We start from the raw sequence: 21,646 nt of genomic DNA on the forward strand, positions 1-21,646 counted from the left end.
TAACACTGAAAACATTCTCCCTTTTGATATTATATCGTAGTCATTCCCTACCATTGCCCTTGACCACTGGAAACAACTGATCTGTTCTCTGACACTACAATTTTGTCTTTTTGAGAATGATATAAAAATGTAATATATTCTATTCAACATTTCGAGACTGATTTTTTTTTTCACGAACACTCTTGAGAATCATCCACTTTGTTGTGTGTATTGACAGCTCACTCCTATTTGTTGTTGAATAGTGTTCTGCGGCATGAATGTGCCACAGCTTATTTAAATATTCTGTTGAAGGGCATCTGAGTTATTTCCCATTTTCAGCTATTATGGATAAAACCACTATGAACATTCATGTACAATTTCTTACAGGGCTATACGTTTTTCATTTATCTGGGATAAATGCCCAGTAAAGCAACTGTTGTGTCATATGGTAATTTCATATTTCTTTTTTAAAAGAATTGTCAAGGAGAAGGTAGCTCAAAGCAGTTAAAGGACCGCCAGAGACATAATTGGGTAGGCTCACTCCAAAAGGGAGAATAGTGAGTATGCTGGACAAGGTCCTGACAACACAGATGCCAGTATATCAAAACAGAAAGTTTAAAGATTTTTAAATAAAGATTTATTTATTTTTATTGCAAAGTCAGATATACAGAGAAGAGAGACAGAGAGGAAATCTTTTATCTGATGATTCATTCCCCAAGTGACTGCAATGGACAGTACTGCACCAATCCAAAGCCAGGAGCCAGGAACTTTCTCCAGGTCTCCTACGCAGGTGCAGGAACCCAAGGCTTTGGGCCGTCCTTGACTGCTTTCCCAGGCCACAAGCAGGGAGCTGGATGGGAAGTGGAGCTGCCGGGACTAGAACCGGTGCCCATATGAGATCCCAGTGTTTTCAAGGTGAGGATTTTAGCTGCTGGGTCACCACGCCGGGCCCAGATTTTTTTAAAAAAGCTGATTTCTAGTCCATGCAGCTGAATGGTGGGACTCTTTCACAACCCCCACCACCATAAACTGACAGCCGAAGCAAGAATTCTTGCTACTTCTAAAAGTATAATTCTACTCTGACTTATTATTATCACTGAGGGTGGTCAAAGATTGCCATAAAGGTATTAAATTCCTCATCTTGCAGTTTTGGGCTATAGAGAAAAATAAAAAGCAGAGTCTCAGAGGCAAAGATATTTTCCCCACACCCCTGGAATAGGTTTGTAAGCTGCTCTACTTCTGTCCACTCTTCCAGAACCACTGGCACTATAGGTGAGCTTGTTTGTGATAAAATGGTCCTAGACCCATTTACAAACATAGAGGTTGGAAAAAAAGGTTGATAAAATGTCAGGTCAGAGAGGCAATAGAGTGTGGAAGCTGACAGACAATGCGTGATATTCAAAGAGCTTTTAAGAATTCAATGAATAAGCCCCCAAACCCAAAAGAAAAATGAGTGAAAAATGAGGAAACGGACAACTCACAAAATACATAAAAATCAGTCTTCAAATACCCAAAAAGACATTCAAACTCACTCAAAAATTAGACAAAGTAAAAATACACTGACAGAACCTTTTTCACCTATGATACTGTGAAAAAACTACAGTGACCTACTCTGTTGGTGATGCTGTAAGGAAACAGTGAGAAGGCTGTTATAAATCTTCTAGTGGTAAATTTATAGTATTTAATAAATCTACATGTCTTTACTTCTTTTTTTTTTAAAAAAATAATAGTTGTAATGAGCTATAATTCACATGCCATACAATTCACTCATTTAAAGGGAATTCACTTGTGTGATCACCACAACCAATTCTATTTTTATCACTCCTAAAAGAAACTCCACTTGCTTTAGAAGTCACTCCTCATTACCCCTTGCCTCTCTTCCCACCACTTGCCCTAGGTAAGCAATAATGTCTACTTTCTGTCTCCAGATAGCAAAGAGGCATATATGAAAATACAAGATTGAGCAATCACAGAGGTCAAAGGGAGGATGATGGACTTCTGTAGGTTGTGAATTTGAGGGTTCAAGTTATGTTTACTTAGATGATAAGGGAAAAAGTGACAACCATAATAAAAATAACACCAAGTACAGTACAACTACCTTGAGGCCAACCTTGAAAAAATTGCTCTCAAAGGGCATGTGCCTTGTGTTTTGTCTGAACCAAGATATCTATGTGATTCTGAACCAAAATCTCAGTTCTATAATGAGAAGCTCACTAGATAATAAGGAAGTTCATCAGTTTTGCAGTTGCTGGACACTGAGAGTTTCTTCATCATTCTTTTATAATCATCACCTCACTGAATTATTCATCCAGAAAAGGAAAGATTTATATAGAAGTTACCTGTTCCAGGAGCTTTAAAAGGATTTCTCTAAAAAATTATTCACCTACTCAGATTTAGCCATCTACCATGGAAAAATCTTCCCCTGTCCCTAATTCTCAAAAATGGTTGGTTATAGATAAAGGCAACTACTTAATGTGAGAACAGAAAGTCAATGATCAAGGCCACCATTAAGACATGGATACACTTGGGGCTGGCACTGTCGCACAGCAGGTTCAGCCTCTGTATTTGGCACTGGCATCTTATATGGGTTCTGGCTGTTTGAATTCCAATCCATATCCTTGCTTATGGCCTGGGAAGGCAGCAGAACATGGCTCAAGTCTTTGGGCTTCTGCAACCACATGGGAGATATAGAGGAAGCTCCTGGATTTGGATCAGCTCAGCTTTGTCCACTGTAGCCATATCTCCTTCTCTTTCTCTAAAATCTACCTTTAAAGTAAAAATAAGTCAATCTTTTAAAAAGACATGGACACACCATCTAGATGGATTTCAAAAATTTATGGAAGACTAATACAGCCATCAGAAATTCGAGCATCAGACATTAGAAAATCTTTCTATGCCATATTACATAAATGTGTCTATGCCAAGTGAGATAAACTTCCTTTCACAAATAACGTTTTCCTTTTTCATTGATCATAAAGTCAAAACAGGCCCTAAATATCAGGAGGTAACAGAAGAATCTTGTCAAAACTTATCTGTTCTGGGAATAGCACAGCAGATGAATGGTGTACAGAAAAGCTAATACAGCAGGCCTGAAACTGCTATCCTTAGAAGTGCCTGATTACAAGGTTGGCCCCTGGATGGCATCTGGAAACGTGGCTCTTAGAGTATTCCCAGTCAACAGTTAACTGACTAGACTGCCATAATGTGCCTAGACTGTTCAAGCAATGGAGTTTTATGCTGAACTCCTGCTTTCCTTCAGGAGTCTGGTATTTTCCTGTGTTGGGCAGAGGTGACTTATATAACTAGTCCCCAGTAAATATCTTGGGCGCTGATTGCTGGTCATTTTGAAAAAAAAAAATTGCTTATTGCTGCATTCTCATTCCTGAGGAGGAGTAGGGTGAGAAGTGAGTGTACTCTATAAGCCTTCATAAGATAAAGAAAGCATGCAGAGGGGAATCAAGATGGTGGAATAGGGTAAGGACATGCTTAAGCAGACAGAGAAACATTACCCAGGGTGAAGCAGAGAGGGTATATTCCAGGAAATAGGAGAGTACAGATCGACAGCAGAGGAGCAGCTGGATACTGATGGACACAGGAAAGCAGCGGAGACAGCAGTGTGGTGTTGCAATGACCAGATACCCCAGCAGCATTCAGCAAGTAGCGATCAACTCTATCAGCGGCCAGACTCTACCAGCAACAAGGTGGAAGGGGAATTTACCAGAAACTCGGGAGGTGAACCCAGACAAAGAACTGCCTGTCCTGCTGGTTTATTTGATTTGGCCAGGAGGAGAGACAGAGTGGCAGGTCCCAGATGGGTGGTGCAAAAATAGGGTGGATTTCACAGCTGAGACCCCAGTGGAGCCAAATCTTGTATAGGGAGATAAAGGCAAAGTTGGACATGACTGCACATGCACTGAGCTGGGAGCTAACTCACTGAGCTTAGTGCATTGCTCTGGTCCCACTTAGAAAATAATACCGAATTTGGCAACTTACAAGTCAAAATAGGTCCGTGTGGCCCTCAGATCCAAAAGCCAGCAGGTTCCAGCAAGATCGGCACCACCAACAACCTAACTATTTAGGACATGTGATGTCCTCCTAATCCTGCGAACTGCTCGAATTGAAAGTGGGGGAAAGGTTATACAGACAACAGTGCAGCCTGAGCACGGGATCATAGGAGGTGAAGAGTGGTGAGCCAGGAGCTGGGGCTCTAGAGTCCGTGCTGGAAGTTTAACATAACAGCCTAGGTCCGAAACTCGCTAGAGGGAGTGGCATAAGTGATTGCCAACAAAGAACTGGGTACCCATACAGTAAGTAAAATTGAATTACAGACCTGTGATTGACATTGCTTAGAAACCTGCCCTAAGGAGAAGAATCTGATAACCAGAAGTACAATGGCCAAGAGAAAAAGAAGAGGCAGAGGCGCAATGAATATTACTGAAGATTCCCCTGCAAAGGAGCAAAAGACTTTACCAACCTCAGAGTTCATTGAGGAAGACATAGAGAAAATGGGGGATACATAATTCAAAACACTTGTTATAAAGTTTCTTATCAACAATGAGAAGCACATGCAGGAATTTAAGCACTAGATCACACTGACAATGCAACACTGAAACAAAAGCAAGCAGAATTATTGGAAATGAAGGGTAAAACAAATTAAAAATTCGGTGGAAAGTCTCAATAATAGAATGAAGGAGGCAGAAGAAAGGATCTCAAAATTAGAAAATATTTCCTGTTACAATGGGAAAACAATCAAAAAGCTGAAAGCAGAGCTGGAGCAAACTAAAAAAAGTATTCAAGAGTTAAGAGATATGATTCAGAGGCCAAATATAAGAGTTATGGGAGTTCCAGAAAGTGCAGAAAGAGCAGCTGGATTTAAAACCGTATTTAGTGAAATAATAAGGGAAAATTTCCCTAATCTAGAAAAAGAATTTAGAAACAACATCCAGGAGGGGCACAGAACTCCCAACAGTGTTGACCAAAGTCAGTTTTCACCAAGACACATGATATTCAAGCTCTCTTCAATCGAATATAAGGAAAAGATCCTTAAATGTGCATGTGAAAAAATCAATTGACCTATAGAAGAATGCAATTAAACTCACAGGAGACCTCTCACAGTAAACTCTACAGGCAAGAAGAGAATGGATCAACATATTCCAGATTTTAAAACAAAAAAATTGTTGGCCCACGATAACGTACCCAGCAAAGCTTTCATTTGTCTCTGAAAATTAAATGAAATTCTTGCACAAAGAATAGTTAAAAGAATATGCCTCTTCCAAACCTGCCCTATAAATAATACTTCAAGATGTTCTCTTGACAAAGAGGAATGGCACCTACCAAAACCAAAGACAAATGTGAAGAACATCCCAGTAAAATAACAACAAAGACTAAATCAACAAACAGTCCATTGCTAAACTACAAGACCAAATTTTCACCTATTTACATTAACCCTGAAGGTAAATGACTTAAACACATCAATCAAATGTACACTGGATTTAAAAAATACCCATCTATTTGTTGCCTTTAGGAGACACATCTCACCAACAAAGTTCAGCAAAAGCTACATCTAGTGGATTTTGATGTTTTTGTTTTTAGTTTCATTTCTTCAAAACACTTTTTTTCTCATTAAATTCTTCACTAACTCATAGATCATACAGTAGTAGAATTTTCTTCAAGGTTTTTGATTTTCTTTTTCATTTCTTCAGAGCCACATTAGTCATTCAGTAGCATGCTATTTAACTTTATGACGTTTTAATTTCTCTTTTTCTTCCTGTTGATTTTGTATTGTGGCTTTTCATTTAAGGGGATGTATAGTAACTGTGTAATGGAGACTATCATATCTCATGGCATGGTGTTTAACTTCATGGTGTTGTAAATTTGTGTTTTTCTTCCTGTTTTGATTTTTGTTTTCTGGTTTTTCACTTGTGGGGGATTTATAGTGACTGCTTAGTGGAGACTCATGTTCAGATGCGAGGATACAGTGCGGTGTGCATCTCCAATTCCGGAACAAGGGTGGACTTCCAGTGAAACTGTTGGATGTGTCATGACAATGGGATGCTAGACTCTGCCATTGTCCATGCTTGCAATGATGGACTTATGACTGTTTATTAGGAACTATACTGCTGTAATGATATGGGGAAACTCAGTGGGGGAAGGGATTTGGCGAAGGGGTAAGGGAAATTCCAGGGCCTATGGAACTGTAGTATAAGATGATAATAATAATAATAAAATGAAAAAAAAGATAGAGCATGCAAAGACTGCATGGGGCAGAGAGGCCGGCACTGGCATGGTGATTAAGACATAGCTTCGGAGTCCTATCCAAGTGCCTGGCTTAAGACTCAACTGTCTCCAATTCTAGCTTCTTGCTAATGTGCATACTGGGGGCATCAAGTAATGGCTTAAGTTCTTAGGTTCCAGCTACCCACATGGGAGGTCTGGATTGACTTTCTTGTCCCTAGTTTTGGATTAGCCCATTCCCTGGCTGTTGCTGTCAGTTGTGGAATCAATCAGCAAATAGGAGTTACCTTTCTCTCTCTCTCCCCTCCCTGAGGCCTTCAATTAAAATTTTAAAATAAATTAAAAAAAAAACTGCACAGAGATTCCTCCAGGCTCCACCTGTGTCTTTTTTTCCTTATGATCTAGCTGAGTATCCTTACTGTATCACTACAGTAAATTTTAAACATAAAATTAGTACTTAGTTCTGTGACTCTCCCCAGAAAGTCATTCAACTTGTGGGTAGTATTGGTTATCTTCAACATGAGATGCTTATTCATCTAGACATCCACAGTTAACCCAATGACCAGTGTATTCTATGTTCTTAAAGGAACAGATTGAAATTCAGGTATTGTAGTTCTACCACACTACATTAAACAACCAGTTCACATCATCCAAAAATTGAGCATTGCTAGCAAATAAAAGAATTTACTCGTGCAGATATATTTATTGTATACCTATTATATGCCAAGCATTTGGCTTTCAGGCTAAGGCAGGAATTAGAAGGTCTAAAGTTACTTTATCCTGACCACCAAATTGTTCATGAAACATCATTTGTTTAGATTTCAACATGGGTCTTCCTCTCTCCTAAAGGCATGGCAGCATATTACAAATTATAGAACATTCATTAAGATTATGTTTATTCCCTTTATGGACTTCCATTACAATTAGTACTGTAACAGTGTTTATCAAAGAAGCTTTCCACTTTCCACAGACTTCATAACAACCTGAGATTTGACTAAGACTTTGACATTGAGATTCTTTTCAGAGCCCTCCATATTCTGCCTATATACAGATCTACCCCTACATTATTCTTAAATCTGTGAAATGACTTATCAAAGTTTTAGAAGTATATCTTCATTGATACAATGGCTTTTATCCCTACTCTTTATCCACATGCTATTAAGTAATACTATAATGCTGACTGGCCCCACAATATTCCAAAAATAGTATAGACCATTAAAGAAAATCTATAAAACAGTGTACTGAATAGCTCCAGGGGAGATATAAAAGTGTGACATGCTGTCTTTTTTCTTCCAGACACATTGCCTAACCCTGTCAATATTATCTAACTCTGTCAAAAATATCTGTGGCTGTTTAAGACCATGTCAACCATTCAAGTTCCAATTGCTTCTCAAACAGCTTTAGTATCTCTTCTATCACTCCCTGCTAGATATTTGCCATCAAAGTCATCACATGCCTCTTTACCTACCTGCGAGACTTCATATAAGGAACCAGCATACATAGTGAAACAAGCATTTGACTCCCACTGCTAATATTCAGTTGCAATACCTGGTGCAATTGGATGGGTATCAATTAGAAGCACAGTTATGACAGCTTTTCTGCTATCACAAAACATTCCAAATACTCATGTCAGAATTTTGCTTCAGGTGTATCTAAGAACAGCATGCCCTAATCCAGAAAAGAGTAATGTGCATTCTGCTATTGTTCCTTCAATCTAACTGACACACCTAAATATCATTGGCTGACTCATAAAACCAAGCTACAAATATTATCAGGATTCTGATAATCACCTCAGACTTCCTTGTCTCTTACAACACACTGTCTCCCACGTTCTAACCTATCACCCCAATTGCTGCAGACATTAGTTCCGACCCACTTCCAGCTCTCATCTGTTAATTTCCTTGATTCTGGATATTTTGTTCTTTGTCTTAGCTTTAAATTTCTAGCTTTATCCTTCTTTGATTTGGAATAAACTTCAGTCAATTTCCCCTTCCCTCTTAGCCATCATTTTTCCTATGTTGTTTCAGCTCAGCTTCTTTCCTAGTTGGGTATCCCAAGATGGCTTGGATACAGACTGTTTCCACCTTCACCCTGACAACATGCCAATCTCCAACAAGGTTCATTTTCACCTCCTTTTAAAAAATAGAGTGGAGGAAGTTTTCGGCCCTCTGGTGTTAGATGCCTTCAGTTGGGTTCTTTGGTGTCTGAACTTAGTATTCTTACCAGACCAGAGTTGACAAACTACTACACACAAGGAACCAGAGAGTAAACACTGTGGCTGTTGGATATGCAGCTTTGGTTCCTTCTGTAAGGATCTTGAACTCACTATTACATTCTAAAAATAATAAAAAAAAAAAAAAGAAAACACTGAAAAAATAATCAACTCCTTCAATGAGCAGTTCTCAAAAGAAATATAAATGGCCAAAAGCTATATGCAAAAAATGTTCAATGTCACTAGCCATCAGGAAAACATAAATCAAATCACAATGAGATACCACTTTGCTCCTGTCAAAATAGCTAAACTGCACACACAGAGTAACAAATGCCAGTGAGGATATGGAGAAAATACAACACTTAAATACTGTTGGTGGGAATGTGAATTAGTATAACCACTGTGGAAAACAGTGTGGAGATTTCTTAAAAAAAAAAAAAACACCTAGAAATAGACTTGGTATATGATGTAACAATCCCGCTACTGAGTATAAATTAAATAGACTTGAACACAGTATATCAAAGAAATACCTGTAACACCATGTTTGTAGCAGCACTGCTCATAACAGCCAAACTTTGGAGTTAACCAAGGTGTCAATCATCAGATGAACGGATAAAGGAAATGTGGTATATACATACAATGGAATATTATTGAGCAATATAAGATGAAACTCTTCAATTTGCAGTAAAATGGACTCAACTTGAGGACATAATGGTGAGTAAAATCAGCCAGATTCAGAAAAACAAACACCACATATGTATGCCCTTACATGTGGGAGCTAAAATTTAACAAAGAAAAAAGAAAGAAAGAAAGAGATATCACTGTGTATCACTGCAAACATAGCTTTGTAAAACTTTGTCTTCTACCATTATGGAATCAATGGTTAAGAATGCTATACTGCTATAGTTTTAGTGGCCTGTGATTACTTCAAAATTCACTGTAAGGGATGAAATGGCAATTTTTTTCCATTCAATTATTATTTATAGTCATTAACTGCATTTCTAGTAAACTAAGGCCTTTCTGCTTTTTACTTGTTAGTCTTCTTGGTAAAATATTAAGCCTTTTTACTGCAATGTAAATATAAAATGTTATCTCAAGGACTGAAAAAAAAAGAAAGAGAAAAGGAGGCAGAGTGTGAGGGAAGAAGGAAGAGAACAAGGAATTATCCTTAATGTCGTCAGAACTGTATCTACAAATCACATTGAATCAGTTAAAAACAGTATCCCTTGGTGGAAGAATAAGTCTAGTAACAAAATAATAAAATCTCTATAAAAAACAAACTGAAAATTTTAAAAAGTCAAACAAAAGAATCAATAACTCTTTTTAGATCTATAAGAGAAGTGAGGTGACAGGGAAAACCACTGCCCCCAAATTACAGACAGGCAGGGAAAAACAAAGAATTGTAACTTACATAGAGCAATGCAGGACCTGAAGCCTCTGCAGGAATCAGGCTGTACTATTAATAACAAACTGCTGGAGATTCAGAATAGAAAAAAAAAAAACCAAAGTTAAAAACTTCAGGGGGCCTCATGCATTTGTAAGATTTGCCTGTGGAATTCAACCAGGTTCTCACAGCCTGTGTCACACACACATTTTCTCATGCTTCCAGTAGTGGGAGGGGAGGAAGATAAAACATTTTTAAGTACACTAGAACTTAATTATTTTTCTTAATATTTTCTTAATTATTTCTTATTTTTCTTAATAAGGTCTTCCCTCAGGGGAAATTTCTTAATCAGAGCCCAATCCACTAGAGTATTATTCAGAGCCTAATTGGTCTAAGATAAAGGAAAATGTCCATGCAAGCCAGCTCTAGTGTTAAGTGAGGAAGAAAGGAAAGACTCAATTCTGGCTCACTCTAGCCTTCCACACTGGAGAAGGAAGTAATCTACTCCAACTCACCTTAGCCATCCTGTCTTACCCGAGGGATAACAACAGCAGTCCAGGGGCACAGACTTAATTAAAACTTAAGATCTACTAAGAAGACTATCGAACACTTCCCCTTCCCCTATAAGTTACTACCATGATTCTAAGAGACCATTTTATACAGTGAGTTACACCTGGCTATCAACAAAAAAATGACAAGATACACTAAAAAGCAAAAACCAGTTTCAAGTGGTAGAAGAAGCATGAGAATCAGCCATGGCAGGGCAATTGAAATTTAAAACAGCTATGATTAATATGCTGTGAGCTCAAATGGATAAATAACAGTATAAAAGAACAAATAGTCTATACAAGCAAATACACGAAAATCTAAGAAATAACCAAAATGAAATGCTAGAGATCAAAACATGGTAGCAGAAATGAAGAATGTCTTTGATAGGCTTATCAGCAAAACGGACATACCTGAATAAAGAGACCTCCGAACTAAAGGATATCATAAGAAGAAACCTCCAACTATGAAAAATAATACAAAACCTGGAAAAAGTTCATACATATGTATATAAACACAGGCAACATTATATATATATGTGTGTGTGTAAATATACATGGGCATCAACTTACGATGATTCAATTTGATTTTCCTACCTCTCAGTAGTATGAACACAATATACATTCAGTAGACACTGTACTTAAAACTTGATTTTGGTCTTTTTGCAGGTTATGCGTATGTGGTACAATTGTATCACAAGGGTGAACAGTAGGAGTGAGCTGCAGTTACCAATCATCCACATGATTGTAAGGATAAAAAACACAGTCAATAGTGTAATGTGTTGCTAAGTAAGGTACGATGTCTGAGAAGTCAGGTGTGTTCAGTGCATTTTCAGTCTAGTGACTAGGCTGCTGGTTGGGACACTCACATCCCATGCTGAAGTGCCTTGGTGAGTCCTGGTGCTGTTCCCAATTCTAGTTTTCTGCAAAGTGGAAGCAGCAGGTGGAGCAGCCGACTTCCTGCTTCTAAGTGGGAGACCTGGACTGAATTCCAGGTTTCTACCTTATATTAGGCCCAACCCTGGATGCGTGAGCATTTGGGGAATAAACCAGCAGATAAATACTCTGCTTCTGTTTCTCTGATTCTCAAATAAATTTAAAACATTTAAAATTCATTTTGGAGTCTGGTATATGTTTTTTTTTTAAGATGTGTTTATTTTTATTGGAAAGGCAAATATACAGAGAGAGGAGAGACAGAGAAGATCTTCTGTGCAATGGTTCACTCCCCAAGTGGCCGCAATGGCTGGAGCTGTGCCAATCCGAAGATAGAAGCCAGGAGTCTCTTCTGGGTCTCCCATGCAGGTGCAGGGTCCCAAGGCTTTGGGCCGTCCTCAACTGTTTTCCCAGGCCACAAGCAGGATGTTGGATGGGAAGCAGGGCTTACCGGGATTAGAACGGGCTCCCATAAGGGATCCCAGTGCATGCAAGATGAGGACTTTAGCCGTTAGGCTACCGTGCTGGGCCCAATGTAACCCTATCTTAAGGAGCATGAGAAACAATGAAAATGAACAAGGTGGAGTGAGATATGTAGTGTTAAGGAAAAAACAAACAAACTGGAATTCTGTGCCTGCCATTTAAAATTATTCTTCAAGATAAAATAAAGACATCCACAAACAAAAATTGAAGATTTTTCCCCCTAGTAAATATACCTTGCAAGAAATGTTAAAAAGAGTTCTTCAAAGTAAAAGAAAATTAAGTTGGTCAAAACTTGGGGCTATATTTTAAAAAGGCACTGGACAAAGAATAAGCAAAGGGAAAAATAAACTTTCAATTTTCCCTAAACTACCAGATAAAAATGTGCTCAAAATAATATAAAAAATACAACTGATCATATATACTTACGTATATACAACATGAGCAATTTTCAAAAAGTTCATGGAAATAAATATTACACAAAATTACATATGGTTTTAAATTTTTTATAGCAAAAATACATTGTTTTTTAAATTCCATTTTCCATGAGCTTTCTGAAGTACCCTGGTATGTATGTGTGTAAATAAAGTGTGCAATTATTCGAACAACCTAACTATTACATGCACTTCATTTACTTCTCATTTTTAATGGTGAGACTTTGGAAATATCCCCTCTAAGCTATTTTGAACTATAAAATATTGTTGATATGGTCCCCCTGCTGTACAATGTATTTCAAAAACGTATTCCTTTATTCTCAACTCTGATCCCAAATTCTCCATTTTTCCCACTCTCAAGGCAGCCTCTATTAGTCATCACTCTATTTTAAAAAGATATTTAATACACAACTTACACAGAGAAAATATGAAAAAGATAGTTATTTGTATATTCTAAAAGCAACTATGCTTAATAAATAAGGCCTTTTAGCTGACTGCAATTCACCAACGTTTTTTTCTCTTCTGCTTTTTCCTAATACTATTATTTTTCTTGTCATTTGAGTAAGCAGCTGGAACTGGTACAGTTTTCATCCTCTCATTAATAATGAGGGGAAGATAAATAAGACTAAAATGTGAACAAATATACTGGAGTGATTACTGTATAATTTTATCTCTCAGACATATGTATCACTTTCCGCTTTGATCAATGTCTTTTGCTGTACACAACACAAAAAAAGGGACTACAGCATATACAGTGCAATAGACACATTACTGGCATCTTGCTTCCTCACACTGTCCTTGCTTCAGTTACATAAAAACACAGGATTCCATCATATAAATAAAATATACAGGCTTCCTTCCAGACTTGATTGTCCCCGGCATGTATCTTGCCGTTCAGCACTTGCTTCTGAAAAGCACAGCCTTTCTGATCAAGTGTGTATGACAGCATGGAAAGGAATTGTAAAAACTTCACTTTTTCAAATTTGAATTGTGCATATATGTGTATATACCATAGGTACATATCACATTTTCTTTATGTATTCATCTGTTGATAGACATCTACCATTGATTCTATATTTTGGCTATTGCGTATAATGCGGTAATGAACATGGGAATACAAATATTCCCTCCACATATTGATTTCAATTAATTTGGAAGATACTTATAAGTGTAATACTTGACATGAAAAAAATGAATAGAATATTCAGATAGAAAAATCAATTAGAAAACAGCTGATGTGAACAAAACAATGGACCAGACAGACCTTACAAACAACATATAGCATCACACTAACAGCAAATATTCTTCTCAAGTACACAAGGAGCATACTCCAGTACAGATTATACACTAGGCCACAATTAACAAATTCAGGAAGATTGAAACAATTCTAAGGATTTTTTTTTACTATAATGAAATCAAAATTAGATATAACAGTAACAAATGGGAAAACTCAAATATGTGGGAATGAAACAAGGTCTCTTTTAACTGATATATAAAAATTGTAAGATATATATTTATAAGATAAACCAGATTGATGCTCCTGAACAACCATTGGACTAAAGAAGCAACAAAAAGGAAAATTTAAAAAGTAGCTGAAGGCAAAAATGAAAATTAAACACAACACACCAAAACACATGGAATGAAGCCAAAGAAATACTAACAAGAAAGTTTATAGCAATAAACGGCTAAATTAAAAAAGAAAGAAAGGGGTAGGAATTTGGAATAGCACTTAAGACACCAGTTGTGATAACCTCCATCTCAGAATGCCTCGGTTCAAGTCCTTGCTCCATTTCCGATTCGAGTTTCCTGCTAATGTGCATCCTGAGGAGCAATGGTGACTCTTCAAGTACTTGGTTCCCTTGCCACCTAATGTGGGAGAACTGGATACGGTTCACACGCTTGGTTTCAGCCTGGCCCAGTCCTTCATCTCTCACTCTCTCACTTCCAAACTCATTTTACAAGGCCAGCATTAGCCTAATACCAAAGACAGATAAGGATAATATGAAAAAAGGAAAATGATAGGCCGATATTCCTCATAAGCATGGATGTAAAATTCCTCAATAAAATAATAGCATGCAGAATTCAACAGCACATTAGGAGGATAAGAGAACATGATTGCGTGGAGTTGATCTCTCATCAAGGCATCCAAGAATGGTTCAATATATCTAAATCAATAAATATAACACAACAAAATAATAGAATTATAGAAATCACATGACCAACTCACAGATGCAGAAAAATATTTGGAAAAAAACCTTTGTTTATGATAAAAAAAAATAGCAAATTAGCTATAAGGGCTTGTGTTGCGACTTATTGGGTAAAGTCACTCCTTACAACACAATATGGATGCCAGTTCAAGTCCCAGGTACTCTACTTCCAAACCAGTTCTCTATTAGTGTGCCTTAGGAACCAGCAAAATACTTGAGTTTCTGAACCCATGTGGGAGCCCCATATGATGCCAGGTTAAGCTGCTGCCTATTCCTGAAATGCCAGTATCCCATATGGGCACCAGTCTGAGTCTCAGCTGTTCTGCTTCCAATCCCGCTCCCTGCTGGGGTACCTGGAAAAGCAAGAGTGAACAGACCAATTGCTTGGGCACCTGCACCCATGTGGGAGACACAGAAGAAACTACTGGTTTTGGCTTATGATTAGCCAAGCCCTGGCTTCTGCACATGTCTGGAGAGTGAACCAGAAAACTGAAGATCTCTTCCCATCCTTCTTTCTTTTTCTTTTGCTATCTCTAACTCTGCCTTTCAAATAATTTTTTAAAATTCAATCTTTTTTTTAAACCCTGAAATCCAATACCACATAACAGGACTCAGAAAAATCAACTCAAAATACATTAAAGATTTAAATGTAAGACATAAAATGGAAAAAAAAAAATCCTGGAAAAAGCTCCTCAACATTCATCTTTTTACAAATATAGTTTTTTTGGATAGGACACCAAAAGCGAAGAGACTAAAAAGGAAAATAAAAACAAAAATGAGATTCCATCAAACAAAGCTTTTTACAGCAAAGGAAACAACTAACATTAAGAAACCTACAGAATGGGAGGAAATATTTGGAAGCCATACATCTGATAAGGAGTCAATATCCAAAATATATAAATAAGTCACACAACTCAACAGCTAAAAAAAAAAAAATTAAAATTGTAAAATGACTAGTTAATGCTTGTTTTTTTAAAGACTCACAAATGGCCAACAGGCATATGAAAAGGTACTCAACATGACTCATTGTCAAGGAATTCCTGTTATGCCATTGTCTAAAGTCAGAAGATAACAAATACTGAAGACACTGTGGGGAAAAAAGGAAATATTTATATATTGTTGAAAGAAATGTTAAGTTGGTAAGCCATTATGAAAAACAATATGGAGATTCCTCAAAAAATTACAAATGGAACTACCATATGGGGCTAGTTTTGTGGTACAGCAAGGTAAGCCACTGCCTGCGATGGCTGCATCCCATATGAGCACTTGTTTCAGTCCTAGATGCTCCACTTTTGATCTAGCTCCCTGTTATTGCCACCCATATGGGAGACCTGGAAGAAGCTCCTGATTCATGGCTTTGGCATGGCCCATTTCCTGCTGTTTTGGCCAGAAGCAGAGTGAACCCTTAGATGCAAGATCTCTCTTTCTCCCTTTCTCCGTAACTCTTTCAAATAAATAATAAAAAGTCTGAAATCCATCTATAGTTTTTTCATAATACAGATTTTCCCTGAGCCTTTTGAAGACCGCTTCTATCTTCTCATGCTCATTGTAACATTATTAACCTTAGCTAAAATACAGAAATAATCTAAGTATCTGTAATAGGAATAGATAAAAAATCTGAATATATGAACAGAATATATCCAGTCTTCTATACGAAGGAATTTCTGCTATCAGGTATGCAAAGCTGAGAGAGGATTCAAATGTCAACTAACGCAGCCCACCACAGTAACAGGCTAAAGAAGAAAAATCACATGATCATACCAGTAGATATAGAGAATGTGTTTGACAAAATGCACATCCATCCATGATGAAAAATAATTCAGGAAACTGGAATTATAGAACTTCCTCAACTTGATAACAGCATTTATCAAAAACCTATAATGGTAAGAAACTACAAAGGTTTTAAAAATTATTTGGAAGTCAGGATGAGAGAGGGAGGGAGGAGAAGAGATTTTCCTTTTGCTGGTTCACCTCCCAGACAGCTACAACAGCCAGGGCTGGGTCCAGCTGAAGTCAGGAGCAAAGAGCTTCTTCCTGGACTCCTGAATGGCAGGAGCCCAAACACTTGCACCATCTTTCACTACATTTTCCATATCATTAGCAGGGAGTTGCACTGGAAGAGGAATAGCTGGGACAGAAAAACAAACAAAAACAGCACCATATGGGATGCTGGCATCACAGGTGGCAGTTTTATGTGTTATGCCACAATGCCAAACCAAGAAACCAGAATCTTCCACTAACAAGCAAAGGTTTCCTTTTTCACCACTCCTTTTCAACACTAGCTAGAAATTCTAGTTAACATAATAAAGTTAGAAAAAACTAACATAGCTATCATTGCAAATGAGAAAAAATAAAACTGTGTTTTTCAGATGGACATGATTGTCTATGCAAAAAGTCCGAAAGAATCTACAAAAAAATCCTGGAAGTAATAAGCAATTATAACAAGGTGGAAGGACACAAGTTTAATACACAAAATAAATCACTGCCCTATGAAATAGTAATGAATAAGTAAAATTTGAAATTAATAAAATACCTAAATGGTATCTCACTTTCAAAAATGAAATGCTTTGGAACAAATATGAGAAAAAACTAAAAAATTCTGATAAACAATTAAGTCAGTGGAGTGATACTGAATATTCGGTAGATCAGAAGGCTCAACATGGTCAGATGTCATTCCATCATGACCTGACCAACAGATTAAACACAATCCTAACCAAAATCCCACTAAGTTATTTTTTTGGATATCAGTAAAGCTGTTCTAAATTTTATATAGAAAGTTAAAAGATCCAGAATAGACAACAAGATATTGAAGCAAGAAAAACACTCGAGGACTGACACTACCTGACTTCAAGACTAAGACTTACTATACACTGTGGTGTATCAAGTTAATCCTCTGTCTGTGACACCGACATCCAATAGGGGTGCCAGTTAAGAGTCTCAGCTGGTCCACTTCTGATTCAGCTCCCAGCTACTGTGCCTGGGAAAGTGGATCAGTCCTAGGGCCTCTACACCATATACCATGAAGAATCTCCTGGCTCCCAGCTTCAATCCACCTCTGGCTATCACAGTCATTTGAGGAGTGAACCAGTGAAGGGAAGATTCATTTCTCTCTCTTTCTCTCTCTGTAAGTCTGTCTTTCAAACTAACTAAATAAAATATTTTAAAAAGATTTCCTATGGCCCGGCGTGGTGGTGCAAGTGGTTAGGGTCCTCACGTTGCACGCCCGGGATCCCATATGGGCGCCGGTTCTATCCCAGCAGCCCCGCTTCCCTTCCAGCTCCCTGCCTGTGGCCTGGGAGGGCAGCAGAGGACAGCCCAAAGCCTTGGGACCCTGCACCCGCGTGGGAGACCTGGAAGAGGCTCCTGGCTTCGGATCGTCATAGCATCGGCCATTGCGCTCACTTGGGGAGTGAATCATCGGATGGAAGATCTTCCTCTCTGTCTCTCCTCTCTGTATATCTGCCTTTTCAATAAAAAAATAATAAAAATAAATCTTTAAAAAAAATAGAGAAAAAAAAATAAAGAATAAAAATAAAATAGAAAAAAAAAAGATTTCCTATAAAGCAACACAGTAAATCAAGTCAGTGTGGCACTGGGAAAAGAATACATAGTTCAATGGTTCAAAATAGCCCAGAAATACAAACATAGAAATAGTCAACTGATCTTTGACAAAGGAATGAGCACAATACATTGGAGAAAAGATTATTTTTTCAAATAGTGATGAAACAATTTTATACCCACATACAAGAAAAAGGAAGATCTAGACACAGAGCTTATATTCAAATTAGAAATTGACTCAAAATGGAACACAAAACTAAATGTAAAACAGAAACCCATAAATGCCCTAGAGGATGATATCTTTGGTAATACAGATGATCGTGGGCTTGACAATGACTTTTTAGACAAGAGACCAAAGGCACAGTCATGAAAAAAGAAATTAGACTTGTTTAAATGAAAGATTTCTTCTATTCTCTATGAAAGACACTATCAAAAGAAAGATGATACATCACATCCTGGAAGAGAATATTTGCCTAAAAGACATATGTAAAAACAGGAGTTGTGTTTTAAAATATACAAATTAACTTTAAATCCCAACAATAATAGTATAAACATCTGAACTTAAAAATGAGCCATGGGGACCCAGTGCCATAGACTAGCAGCTAAATTCCTTGGCGTGCATGCATGGGATCCCATTTGGGCACAAGTTTGTATCTTGGCAGCCCTGCTTCCCATCCAGCTCCCTGCTTGTGGCCTGGAAAGGCAACTGAGGACAGCCTAGGGCTTTGGGATCCTGCACCCGCATGAGAGACCCGGAAGAGGTCCTGGGTCCTGACTCCAGATCAGCAAAGGTCCGGCCATTGCGGCAGCTTGGGGAGTGAAACAACGGACAGAAGATTTTCCTCTCTGTGTCTCCTCCTCTGTGTATATCTGACTTTACAATAAAAATGAAAATTAATGTCTAAAAAAAAAGGGCCATGGATCTGAAACTCATCAGTGTAGAGATTCAAACAGCAAGTTAGCATATGAAAAGTTATATAACACATTGCATTATACAGTAGCAGGGAAATGCACAATAGAACAGTAAGATACCACTACAGACCTTTTACAATTGTCAAAATCCAGAATATTCACCACACCAAATTTTGGTAAAGATGTGGAACAATAGGAAAATTCACTCATTTTAGGGAAAATGCAAAATTGTATACCCACTTTGGCAATTTCTTACAAAACCAAGCATGCTCTTACTATATATTCCAACTTTCACACTCCTTGGTATTTACTCAAATGAACTGAAAACTTACATCTACACAAAATACTGCACATGGATGTCTATAGAAGTTTTATTCCTTATTGCAAAAACTTGGAAGTAACCAAGATATACCTTAGTAGGTGAGTAGATAAATACTGTGGTGCATCTAGGCAATGGAATGCTTCTATTACTTAGCACTAAAAAGGATAACCTATCAATCTGTACAAAGATATAAACGGATCTTAAATATTATCAAGTGAAACAAACCAATCTGAAAAGGCAGTTATACTATGTGATTCAAGTTATGCAACATTCTGTAAAAGCAAAACTGAATACATCTTAAAAATCAGTAATTGCTCAGGAATGGGGGTGATGAGAAAAATGAATAGATGGAGCACAGAAGATTTTTGGAACGCTTGTAATAGTTAAGATACTGTAACGGTAGATACATGCCATCATATATTTGTCCAAATCCATAAGGCTCCATTATACTACGAGAGAATGCTAACGTTAACCATGGACTTTGGATGATAAAGATTTATCAGTGTAGACTCATCAACTGTAACAAATACACTGCTCTGGTGAGAGATGATAAGGCGGAAGGCAACGATGTGTAGAGGCAGGGGTTATATGGGAAATCTCTGAACCTTCCTTTCAATTTTGCTGCTAATCTATAATTCTGTAGTAAGTAAGGTCCTCAAAAGCAAAATAATTGGGACTGCGCATTTAGCCTAGCTGTTAAGACATCTACGTTCCATACTGGAGCTCTTGAGTTTGATTACCAACTCTAACTCCTGACTCCAGTTTCTGCCAATGTAGATCCTGAGAGGTACTGATTATGGCTCAAGTAATTGAGTTACTACCATCTTTGTGGAAGACTTGAATTCCCAGCTCTTGGTGTTCGCTCCAGCAGACACAGTCATCCAATATTTAGGGAGTTAATAAAAAGGAATGGGCATGCTTGTATTTTTATTTTTTTCTCTAATTTTGAAAAATTGGACTTTGTAGGTCATATGGTCTATATTACAACTATTCAACTCTGCTATTATTGTACAAAACAGCCACAAACTACATGCAAATAAATGGACACCAATGTATTCCAATAAAACTTTATCCATAAGTCAGTGGATCAAATTTTCCCCATGAGCATAGTTTGTCAACCCTTCTTATACACATTTGAACTTGGTTTGACTCTCTGGTTCTTCGCCGTATATGCTACTCTCGGTATGAGTTAGCTCTATCCTAAACACTCTGATACAGCTATCTTACAAAAATATTTATTTGAAAGTCAGAGTTACACAGGAAGGAAGAGGAAGAGGGAGAGTGAAAGTGAGAAGGAAAGGCGAAGGTAGGGAGAGTAAGAGAGAAAATCTTCCATCTACAGGTTTATTCCTCAGATGGTTGCAAGAGGCAGAGCTGGGCCAGGCAAAACCAGAAGTCAGGAACTGCATCTGGGTCTCTCACACAGGTGGTAGGGGCTCAAGCACTTGGGGCATCTTCTGCTACTTTCCCAGGCCACTAGCAAGGAGCTGTATCAGAAGTGGAATAGCTGGGACTCAAACTGGCATCCATATAGGATGCAGGCAGCAGTTTTTCACTCTACGTTCCAACTCTGACCCCTCAGACTTTTTAATATCCCCAAATTATCTTAGAATAGGATTTAGGTAAATTCACCATGTCCAAAAAAAGTCATTACCTTCCCCTTGCAAACCTGTTCTCACCATAGCCACAGTCAATGACTAATAGCATTTTCATTCAAGGCACTGAAGCTAGAAATTCAGTTGTTAGCTTTGACTCGTCTCCTTTGCTGTCTACTAACTAGTCAGCAATTCTGCTGATTCCCTAAAACACTAGTACATTTGCTCCTGATCCTCCCCCCTCCAGCTCCTGTCTTCGCCCCAAGCCCTTCCCACTTTTTGGTTAGACTAATATTTTCCAGAAGTGTAAGGTTACATGCAATGCCTCAATATGCTGTAATGCCACTACCTGCTCAATTAACTCCTACTCCCACTTCCGGTCTTCCCAGTGAACTGTTAGTCATTTTTCAAATGTCACTTCAGCCTTCCCCTCTCACATTTCATCACTGCCTCCTCAAAGCCACCTGGTTTAAACTACATACCCTTAACAATCCCAAGATATGCGTTCCTAAGAGCCCCCAAATTCATGAATAATGGAAGATTTAAGTATCACAATCTTATGGCTGGGTAGGCATTTGGCATTACAAGTTAAGACACTGTCAGGGATGCCCACATCCCCTATTAGAGTGAATGAGTTCGGGTCCTGATTCCACTTTTCCTTTGATGCACATTGGAGAGTTCTAGGCTCCTGGCTTCAGTTTAACACAGTCCTGGTTTTTGCAGGCATTTGAGGCATGAACCAGCGGGAGGGAAAGCTCTCTTTCAATACACTTATCTCAGATACACATTGAATTTAACTACATTGTCTCTTTAGCAACACTAATTGTAATGTTCTTTTCATCTGAAAGGAA

General features: G+C 37.9%; 1 long non-coding RNA gene across 1 annotated transcript in view; it reads right to left on the minus strand.

The window, feature by feature from the left end:
- LOC121169174 overlaps positions 1-21,646 on the minus strand; it is a 55,767-nt gene that overhangs the window by 32,626 nt on the left and 1,495 nt on the right. The gene's annotated exons all lie outside the window — the stretch shown is intronic.

Source organism: Ochotona curzoniae, unplaced genomic scaffold, assembly GCF_017591425.1.
Source record: "Ochotona curzoniae isolate NIBS_2020 unplaced genomic scaffold, NIBS_Ocur_1.0 scaffold_1852, whole genome shotgun sequence".
Classification (NCBI taxonomy): Eukaryota; Metazoa; Chordata; class Mammalia; order Lagomorpha; family Ochotonidae; genus Ochotona; species Ochotona curzoniae.